General features: G+C 39.4%; 1 pseudogene; it reads left to right on the forward strand.

Annotated features, from left to right (window-relative positions):
- The first annotated feature begins 1218 nt into the window (after positions 1-1218).
- LOC133062912 (large ribosomal subunit protein uL30-like) lies at positions 1219-5018 on the forward strand (annotated as a pseudogene).
- The last annotated feature ends 3222 nt before the right edge of the window (positions 5019-8240 follow it).

Genomic DNA, 8240 nt, shown 5'->3' on the forward strand with positions numbered 1-8240 from the left:
ATGGTAGAAGAAAGGAAAAATCAAAAAGGAAATGGGCATCCATCAGGGTGAAGACAGTTAGATGGATCCTAAGTTCGAGTCATTTATAATATCCAGGATATTCATGAGTATGAATGTGGAATCAGAAACCATCAGAGCTTAACTTTAAAGTCTGCTTTTAAGAAGATCTTTATTTATTGTCCACTTTAATGCCTTCATCTTGTCAGATATACATGTAAGACACAGAGATATGAAGTGACTCTCCAAAAGACATATTGTGGGTTGGGGCAAAAGCTATGACTATAGTTCAGATTAGACTTGTCAGGGTAGTAGACCTATAGCTAAATAAAAATGATGGGGACACATGCTTTTGTTTTAATCCATCAACACAGTTTTTTAAAAATTTGGACTTTTCTTTATTTGTTAAATGTATATGTACATGTAAAACATAGTATAATGCAAAAAAAAAAAAGACGCATTTTGAAAATTTTCTTCTCTATGCCTCTACCAAGAAGGAAGTTTAAGCCTGAAGATAATTTCTATCATATTCTTAGCATGAGTGGATTTCCTCTTTTAAAGCTTATCAGTTGACTTCAGCGTGGAAAACATAGCAATAAAATATTTCTCTCTTGATAAACAAGTTGAACCTCCTCACCTTTGGTTAGCATGGATAGTTTTGTTTGGCTACTGACAAATAATAGTTTGAGGATAGTATAAAAGAGTAACCAAAAAATGCACACATTTCGCTTCACTAGATTTCTTTTATAGTTGATAAAATGTTACAAAGCCCACAAGCTATGATCCGTGTATTTATGACTTGAGGTTCTATAACTTTATTTTCTCTTGTGGACAAAAAAGACAATAGATATAATAATTTGTCTTATAGACAGAATTTTCATTCTTTGACAAAGACAGTCTATCTGGTACATGGGTTATAGCACTTGACTGCCAGGAAATTATTTCCCAGGCTACTATCTACAAAAGCAACTTTTCTTTTACAAATACGCATCAGCAGACTCGAACTCTGGGAAGAGCATCTTCCTTTCTTCTTTAAAACAGAACAATTCTGCAAACACCCAGCAAGTCATCAACTTCTTAGGTTTATGAAGTACCATTTAAGTTGTTTCTTAGTTTTTTTTGCATCCTTAAAACTTGACTCTATCTTAACATTGTTGCTATACCAAAAGAAGGACCTACACCACAAAGTGAGGCCAAGTCATTTTATAGGAACATGGGGACATGAAGCTAGCAGTAGCCTGCTCTAGCATGTGGACACTGGCGTTGGTAAGTCACATCTTGGAATCCTCCCTCTAGCTTATTACTGGCTTCCCGGGTGATGCTAGTGGTAAAGAACCCACCTGCAATGCAGGAGAACTATGAGATGCAGGTATTACGACTAGGACCCAACTCTGCCCACCAGTTTGCTGGCATCAGCAGTACTTGAATGTTCAACCCAGGTATTTAACTGGGCAGAAACACAGCCCCATCAGCCAGCAGGCCTTCTGCCTTAAACCCCGAGAGCCCATAGCTGCCCTAGGAATGGCCGTGTCCACCAGAGGATGCAGGACCCGGCAGCACATACCCATGCACTGGCGCTAGCCCCAGGGACCCCAGGGACCCGAGGGCACTGCATCCAGAGACCTTAGGACCCAGCTCTGTGCACAGTGGGCAGGCATCACCCCTGGGACCCCCTGCTCCCTGACTGTACCCACCAGTGAGCTGGCACTAGCCTCAGGGTCAGCCCACCCACCAGTGGGCAGGAATTAGCCCTGGAATGCCCCGGGCCCCAGCTCCACCAACCAGCAGGCAGATACCAGTCCCGGGACCACTGCAGTCCCACAGCCTGCCATGACAGGACTCCAGTCCTGCCCACCATCAGGCCAACACCAACCCTGAGACACCTTGGACCCTCAGCCAGCCATCCCAGGATTCAGCCTCAACCACCAGCAGGCTAGCACCAGCTTTGGGACCACCTGGGTCCTGCAGTCAGCTCTGTCAGGAAAAGACCTCACCCACAAGAGAGTCAACACCTGCTCTAGGTGTCCCAGGGTCTGTAATCAGGGACTCCAGGATCCAGCTCTGTCTGCTGGGGGGCTGGCAGAGCACCTGGACCTGGCTTCGCCCACTGGAGGTCAGGTGGCAGCCCCAGGATCTTGTGGGCACTGACACCACCCATCAGCAGGTAGACACCAACCCCAGGCCCACCACAGCTCTTCAGCCTGCCCTGTTGGGATCCAGCCAGCCCACCAGCAAGCTGGCAGCAGCCCTAGGATGCTATGGGTCCTGGTCCCACCAAACAGTAGGCCAACAGCAGCTCCAAGTTACCTTGGGCCCCTTGACCATCTGCCTGGGATCCTGCCCTACTCACCGGTGGAATAGTACCAGCTTTGGGACATCCTAGGACCTGCAGCCAGTCATATTAGGAATTGACCCCAGGTATCAGCAGGCTGACACTAGGAATTGACTGGGAATCCTGACCTCACAACTACCCACCCCAGAACCTGTTCATGCATACCAGTGGGCCAGAACTAACCCTGGGATCCCCCAGGGTCCCATATCCAGCAATCTCATGACACAGCCCTGCCAACCACTGGCCAGTAGTCTCTGCACAAAGCAGAGCCTGGCAGCCAACTGGACCAGGGGTCAGCCATGCCTACCAGACCACCCACAGTAGTCAGCCTGCCACAACAGAAGGACTACAGAGTCCAAACGGGCGGGCGGGGGGGCACTACAGAATATAGCTCAGAAGACCAGAGGGGAATGTACTACTAAGATGCATAGGATGTCTCCTAAAAAGGCCACTTATCGAAGCTGGGGAATGTAGTCAACCTATGAGATACATCGGAATAGATGCAGCAAATTAGGCAAAAAGAGATGACAGAAAAACATGTTTCAAAGGAAGGAATAAGACAAACCCTCAGAAGAACTACATGAAGTGAAGATGGTAATGATCATAAAGATTAGCAGAGACTTGAGAGAAGAATAGATGAATGCAGCGAGTTTAACAAAGAGTTAGAAGACATAAAGAAGAACCAAACAGAGCTGATGAATACAAAATTGAAGTGAAAAAAATACACTAGGAGGAATCAACATATATTAGAAGATACAGAGGAATGAGAATGGATCAATAAGCTGGAAGGCAGAAGAGTAGAAATCACTGAAGCTGAACATAAGAAAAAAAATTAGGACAGTTTAAGAAATCTCCAAGACATCAAGCATATTAACATTCACAATATAGGATCCCAGAAAAAGAAAAAAGAGAAAGGAGCAGAGAATATATTTGAACATAATATCTGAAAACCTCCCCAACTTGAGAAAGAAAACAGATATCCAGGTCTAGGAAGCACAGAGTCCCACCCGGTATCAACACAAACAGGGTCAAGCCGAGACAGACTGTAATGAAAAGGGCAAAGGTCGACTATAAAGAGGATGGTAAAGCAGCAAGGGAAAAGCAACAAATTACATACAAGGGAATTCCCATAAGGCTGTAATCTGACTTTTCAGCAGAAACTCTGCGGGCCGGAAGTGGATGGCACAATATATTTAAAGGAATGAAAGGGGAAAACCTACAACCAAGAATACTCTACTTGGCGAGGCTTTCATCAGATTTGATGGAGAGATCAAAAAGTTTTACAGACAAGCAAAATCTAAAAGTTCACCACCACCAAATCAGCTTTATAAGAAATATTACAGGGACTTTAATAAGTGAAAAAGGGAAGGACACAACTAGAAATGTGAAAATTACAAAAGGAAAAAGCTCACTAATAAAGGCAAACACACAGCAAATGTAGTAAATCAACCACATATAAAGTTAGAAGGAAGGTTAAAAGACAAAAGTAGTAAAATTGTACACAGCCACAATAAGTAGTTACGGGATTTACAAAACAAAAATGTATAAAATATGATGTCATAAACATCAGTCATGGGGAGAGGGGAGTAAGAATGCAGGTTTGTTGAAGTGCATTTGAAATTAAGAGAAAATCAACTTAAATGCATTTGTATAAATAGAAAGATTCCCATATATATACATAGACCTTATGGTAACTACAAACCCAAAATCTATAATACACACACACACACACACACACACACACACACAAGAGAAGAAAATCTAAGAACCAACTAGTCATCTAATCATAAAGGAAAAGAACAAAAGAAGGAACAAAAAGGAACTATAAAACAACCCCCAAACAATTATCAACTGGCAGTAAGTACACACCTATTAATAATTACTTCAAATGTAAATGGACTAGACACTCCAGTGAAAAGTCACTGGGTGCTCTTCCCAGCTGGACCACGGAGGATGCCAAAGAGAAGAAAAAGAAGGTTCCTGTTGTGCCAGAAACCCTTAAGAAAAAGTGAAAGAATTTTGCAGAGCTTAAGATTAAGCACCTGAGAAAGAAGCTTGCCCAAAAGATGCCTTGAAAGGCAAGGAGAACGCTTACCTATGAAAGAGCTAAGCCCTGTCACATAGAGTACAAGCAGATGTATAAAACTGAAATTTGAATGAATAGGATGGCAAGAAAAAGCAGCAACTTTTATGTACCCACTGAACCCAAATCTTCATTTGTCATCAGGATCAGAGGTATCAATGGTGTGAACCCAAGGTTTAAAAGTGTTGCAGCTTCTTTGCCTCCATCAGATCTTCAATGGCACCTCTGTAAAGTCAACAAGGCTTCAATTAACATGCTGAGAATTGTGGAACCATATATTGTATGGGAGTACCCAAACCTGAAGTCAGTAAATGAATTTATCTACAAGCATGGTTACGGCAAAATCAGCAAGAAGCAATTTGCCCTGACAGATAACAAGCTGATTGCTCGATCTGTGGCAAATATGGCATTATCTCCAAGGAGGATCTGATTCATGAGATCTCTACTGTTGGAAAACATTTCAAAGAAGCAAACAACTTCCTCTGGACCTTCGAATTGCATTCTCCATGAGATGGAATGAAGAAAGAGACCACTCATTTTGTAGAAGGTAGAGATACTGGCAACAGGGAAGATCAGATCAACAGGTTTAATAGAAGGATAAACTAAGATATCTATTATGATTATTTCTATAATCTGGTTAGTTAATAAGCAGAGACAGCTTTAAAATTGAAAAAGAAGTCATAGAGTGGCTGAATGAATATAAAAATATGATCCATATATATGCTGCCCACTAGACTCACTTCAGATCTAAAAATACACACAGACGGAAAATGGTAGACGGAAAAGGTATTCCATCCAAATGGAAAGGAAATGACAGCCAGGATAGCAATGCTTACGTTAGAAAAAACGACTTTAACACAAAGACTGTAATAAAGAAGGGTGTTACCTAATGATCAATGCAAGAAGAAAACATAAAACTGTAAATATATATCCATGCAACATAAGAGCACCTAAATACATAAAGCAAATGTTAACAGACACAAAGGGAGAAACTGACAGCAACATAATCATAGTAAGGGACTTTAACACCCATTTAAATCAATGGACACATCATCTGAACAGAAAATCAATAAGGAAACACTGGCCTCAAATAACACATTGGAACAAATAGATTTTATACACATTTATAGACCATTCTATCAACAAGCAGTACAGCTCACATTCACTTCACGTGCACATGGAATATTCTCCAGGATAGATTACATGTTAGACAACAAAACAAGTCTCACTAAATTTAAGAAAATGGAAATTATCTTTTCTTCCATCCAAGTACTAACCAGGCCCAACCCTGCTTAGCTTCCGAGATCAGACGAGATAAGGGGCGTTCAGGGTGGTATGGCCACAGACTATCTTTTCTGATCACAGGTCTAAGAGACTTGAAATCAACTACAAGAAAAAACAATGCAAAAAACAAAAACACATGGAGCTAGACACTATGCTACTAAACAATAAATGGATTACTGAAGAGACTAAAAAGAAATTTAAAAATACCTGGGTACAAATGAAAATAAAAGCACAAAGATCTAAAATCCATGGAAGCTGCAAAAGTAATTCCAAGAGGGAAGCTTATAACAATACAAGCCTACCTTAGGAAACAAAAGAAACTTCAAATAAACAAACTAACTTCACACCTTAAGGAACCAGAAAAAGAAAAACAAAAACCAAAGTTAGAGAATACAGACGAAATCTAAGTGTCCATTAATAGATGAATGGATAAAGAAGGTGTAGAATATGGAATGAAATGGGGTATTACTCAGCCATTAAAAAGAATGAAAATTGGTCATTTACAGCAACATGAATGGACTTGGAAGGTATTACGCTAAGTGAAATAAGTCAGAGAGAGAAAGACAAATATTAAATGATTTTTATGTAGAATCAAATTCTCCTTTTTATGTAGAATCTAAAAAAAACACAACAAACTAGTAAATATAACAAACAAGACTCAGGCTTACAAACACAGAGATCAAAAAGTCCTGAACTTCATTGAAGTGTAATTTATATACAGTAAATGCATTCATTTTAAGTGAAGAGTTCAGTGAGTTTTGATAAACATGTGCACCCATGTAAGCACCACAATCAAGATACAGAACATTTCTGATATCCCTCAAAAATTCCCTTGTGTTCTTCCCTAGTTTGTCTGTCCCCTCCTACCTAGATGTACCAGTGATCTTTTTATCACTATAAATTAAATTTTTTAGGTTAATATAAATGAATCAAAGGTTTATATTCTTTTGTATCTAAAGTCTTTCATTCAGCATAATGTTTTTGATATTTATTCAGTTGTTGAATGTACCAGACAGTCACTCCTTGTTACTGCTAAAGAGTATCCTATTGCATAGGTATCATTATTTATTCATTTACCTGGGAATGGACAGTGGGTTGTTCTAACCAGGTGCTATGGAAACTGTGTACAAGCTTCTGTGGCCTTGTCTTTGAAGTAAAAGAGTAACTGGGAAATATGAATAGGTAGCAACAAAGAATAGCTCCTGGGCTGGGGAACAAATTAGAATATAAATCTGTCACACAGCAGAATCATGGAAACCACACCTCCCTGAGAGATATAGACAAAGAATTAACACATATTCCTGCTGTTTTAACAGGAAGCAGAACCGCACCAGATGAAAACTGCTGATCTCAAGAACGTAATAGACCCCAGACCAGTTGAAACCAGAAGGTTGATGATGCTGATTCCCAATTATTATTATTATACTTTACCAGCAACCAATCAGAACAATGTCTACAACTGGTCACATCCTGCTCCTTGGACCCTTACTATCATACTGTCATGTCCTACCAGCTTCATGACATGGGCACACAGTCTTGAGGGCATTAGCCTCCCATGGCCCCCTGTGCTTGGCAAAGCAATAAAATCTAGTCCTTTTCTGCTTTATCAAAAACTGTCTCCAAGGTTCAATTTGGTGCCGATAACACTATAGAGGCCGAGTTTTGGCAACACTATCATGAATAAATCTATGAAACTTCATAAACAAATCTTTGTGTGGACTTGCTTAAATGGGTGAATGCCTAAGGATGGAATTGCTGGGTCAGATGGTAAATGGATGTTCAGCTTTATAAGAAACTACCCAAGCATTTCCTACAGTGATCATACCATTGTACATTCCCACCAACAATGTATGAGAATTCTTATTCTATATTCTTGCTTATACTTAGTATTGATGTGATTAGTTTAAAATTATTTTACCTATTCTAATGGGCTTGTGCTATATATCTCACCATAGTTTTAGTTTGCATTTTACTAATGATTGAGAGCATCTTTCTAGTCCCTCATTTGCTATCTATTAATTTTTTAATAAAATTTCTGTTAAAATATTTGCCTAATTTTAACTAGATTTAACTATATTGCTTATGTTCTTATTATTGAATTTAAGAGTTCTTTTTATATTCTGGATATAGTCCTTAATCTGATATACTTATCACAAATATTTTCTGTTTGTGGTTAGTATTTTATTTTTCACTGGTGTCTATCATTGAGTAGAAATTTAAATGTTTGATCATGTCTAATGTATCTTTTTTTGGTCTCCTATGGTTTGTACCTTTTTGTCCTAAGAAATTTTCAACAACATTAAAGTTGCAAAGATTTTGTCCCTATGTTTTCTTTCAGAAGTTGCATCATTATTTAGAGTTCATATTTAGTACTACAGTCCATTTCAAACTATTGCTGTATATCACATGAGATGAGAATCAAGATTCATTTTCCTTTATATAGCTGTCTAGTCGTTCCAACATTATTTGTTGAAAAGATGATCCTTTCCTCCTTGAATTCCTTTCATGCCTTGTAGAAAATTAACTGAGGTTATATAATGTGGG

This window comes from Dama dama, chromosome 9, assembly GCF_033118175.1.
Source record: "Dama dama isolate Ldn47 chromosome 9, ASM3311817v1, whole genome shotgun sequence".
Taxonomy (NCBI): Eukaryota; Metazoa; Chordata; class Mammalia; order Artiodactyla; family Cervidae; genus Dama; species Dama dama.